Raw genomic sequence first — 3,350 nt, 5'->3', positions numbered from 1 at the left:
CCCCTGGAGTAAGTCGTAGGAGGATTTGTATGAGCATCCGATTCATGGGGAGAAGGGTTGTTGGGTTGCGATGGAAGATTAGGTGGTTCATCCAATCCTGGAGATGCCTCAAAGTTTCTCGGCTCCTCGTCCGAACTAGAGTCCATGACATGCACCTCGACGTGCCTTTCACCAAAACCATATGGATCATGTTCCGGAACAAATTAAAGGTCTTCAAATTCACCCGAGCATTCCGATAAACAAAGCGATCTTGCAAACCCCTGATAATATTTGTGTAAAGGGGAGTCTCAATAGGCCCGAACATTAAAGTCAAACCATCTTGCTCAAATTCCGAAAACCTTCGATGAATTAGGTGATGAGCATCATATGCAGACATGGGACATCGGCCAGTATGATGCCCTACGCACTCACATTGCTTGCAAAATTTAAACACTCCTTCATACCTAAAGTAAACCCACACAACTTGGCCATCATCTAAGGGAAAAAAACAGCCCGGTATGAGTGGGCGTGTTAGATCGACTACAAGTTTGGCACGGAGGAATGCTTCAGTAGGTAGTCCGGGCCCAGTATCCTCCACAAACTCCACCAAGCCCACATGGGACAAAAATACGAACAGTCCATTCATGGTCGAGAAACCACCATGGCAAGTTATGAATTCGAACCCAAATGGTAGCTAAACTAAAGTTTATACTAGAAGGAACCTGGTTTGCGAAACTAGAATGAAAGGTGATGATCTTACCGTCGATAACAGAGGTATGGCGATTGAGTATCACGTCACGGTCGCAGGATCTTGACACTCAAAAATAAAGTAGTCACCCGGGCGAAGAACCCTAATAGAGCCTCGAGTTACCCAGTGATTGTTAACAATATATTAGTGATAAAGCTCGTGTTTGGAGGGGCGAAATCGAAGAAACGCCCGACAACAGAGTGGCTCCACTCGATATTAGGTAAGCGAGGTGGTTGAGAAGGTGGGTTTTGTACGAAAATACCCATACGTTTATGGACGGAACGAACAGGTAGGTCTTCACTATGGGTTGTTTGAGTACCAGAATAACTCATTGTCTAGATATATATATGTTTGTGAAGAAATTTAACAACAGTAGAAATAACTTGGAACTGTGATTTTAGGGATGCGAGTAGTGGAGTAATTAATGAAGCAATTTACTGTTATAGTATAAATACGAAGAAAGGAAGGAAGTGGGACGAAGTTACCGTGAGCAGCCGAGATTCCAAGCGTTTGTCATGCAAGCCGCCACGTGTTGAAAGGACGAATCATGTAGCAGGAAAAGGCGGCAAGGAAAGCGGTGGAAACTTTGCTAGAAGGGAATGCTGAACAGCTGGAGAAAACTCACTGGTTTAGTGAGAGACGCTCTCGGTTAGTGAGAGAAAGTTATTTTTTTGGAACATATAAGTACAATCCTCGTTCATTATCTTGGGTACAAAAATATGTTTTAAATGTAGTTATATAAATAAGTGTATAACTATATATCTATAAAAAAACTTGATAAATTTCGTAAAAACCTACTAGTATAGACAATGAATAAGAATTAAATAGAATATATCAATTATTAGTTTGAGATTCATCGATGATATTATACATGTTTCTTTTATTTCTTTTTTTTTTTTTTTGAGGGGTGTTTCTTTTATTTCTTAAAAGTATGGAAGTTACCTTTGCTCAACAGAAATCTGGCAGTTATCTAAGAGTTTTTAATTTCCCTGACTTATTTGTCCTCGTTAATTATCTTAGAATAGGGGTATAAGTGGACTACGAAAAGTCCAGAGTCCAATCCACTCCAGTCCAAAGTTGTCGGACTGGATTGGACTACAAAAATTTGGTCTGGAATCGGGCTCAAATTTTCGAGTCCAAATATTTTCGGACTGAATTTGGACTCACCCATTTTAAGTACAATAAGTCCAATCCAGTGCAAAAATTCTTAGCATATAATATGTATATATATATATATATGTATATATATATGTATATATATGTATATATATATATATGTATATATATATATATATGTATATATATATATATATATATATATATGTATATATATATTTATATATATATATATATATATATAATTTGTTTTCGTCTGTTTCCTCTCAACTTAGATGAGGTATGTATCTAATTTCACTCTTATTCATAGTATACCACTTTAATTTAAGTTTCCAATTTTATTTTCATTTTCCTTATTATGATGTTGTAAGTTGTAACTAACCTTTTTTTAATATTGATCTTAATTATTGTTGTGCTTGATCGTCGGTACAAATTGGATTATGTTGATTGGATGTTACATAAGGTGAATGATCCTCATGTTTCTTATATTTTAATTATGATTTTGGATTGGATCTTGTATTTTGCAAGTTGCATTTTATTACATACATCAAAGATGTATGTAACGTATTTTACGAAATGGATGTAATAAGTTTAATATTTCAAATAAAATCTCAATCATGAGAAAATATCGTAAACCTAAATTGGAAAAAAAAAATCAAACTGGATTAGACTGGAATCAGATTCAGAAAAAAAGTTTTGAACTAAATTGGACTAGACTTAAAAAAAAATTGGATCAGATTTAGACTCAATTTCACGAGTCCAAAAGTTCTGGACTAGATTTAGATTTAGCAAAGTCCAATCCAATCTAATTAATCCCCTTACACCCCAATCTTAAAATAACAAATATATAAAAGTATATTCAAGGTAATTTAGGTGTACACCATATATATAATAGAGATACCAAACCATCACTAAAATTTATATACTCATAAATCAGTCTAATTACACTTTGTTTGGTACTTTTTTTAGTAAAGCAAGGAAAAAGAAAGGAAGAGAAAGGAAAAGAAATGAAAAGAAGATAAAATAAGGTAGTTGTAGTTTCCAACGTTTGGTATAATTGGTGGATTTGAGAGATATTACATGTTTGGTTGTCATTAGTAAAGGAAAAAAAAAAGGAAGGAAATAAAGAAAACATAGATAAAAGCTTGCTAGTTTTCTTTCCTGTGAAATTCCTCCGATTTTGGGAGAAAGGAAAGAAGGATTTAAGAATATTCATTTTCTTCCACTTCCTCTCCTTTCCAATCAAACCCCTTTTAATTTTTTTACCCAACATGAGAAAGTTTGTTTTTAGCTTTCATTTCTTTTCTTTCAATCCGTCTTGTGTGGACCCGGTTCACATTAAAAATAGTGTGGACCAGGCCTAGACCCGTGCCCCACTACAAACTATCATGTCAAAAAACACAGCAAAACACTATCATGTCAAAATACACTATATCATTTTAAAATACACTACATCATGTCCATATACACTACAACATGTAACACTATCATGCCAAAAAAAACTCAG

The sequence above is a fragment of the Beta vulgaris genome, chromosome 2, assembly GCF_026745355.1.
Source record: "Beta vulgaris subsp. vulgaris cultivar EL10 chromosome 2, EL10.2, whole genome shotgun sequence".
In the NCBI taxonomy this organism is placed as follows: Eukaryota; Viridiplantae; Streptophyta; class Magnoliopsida; order Caryophyllales; family Amaranthaceae; genus Beta; species Beta vulgaris.
This window is presented reverse-complemented; position numbering follows the sequence as displayed.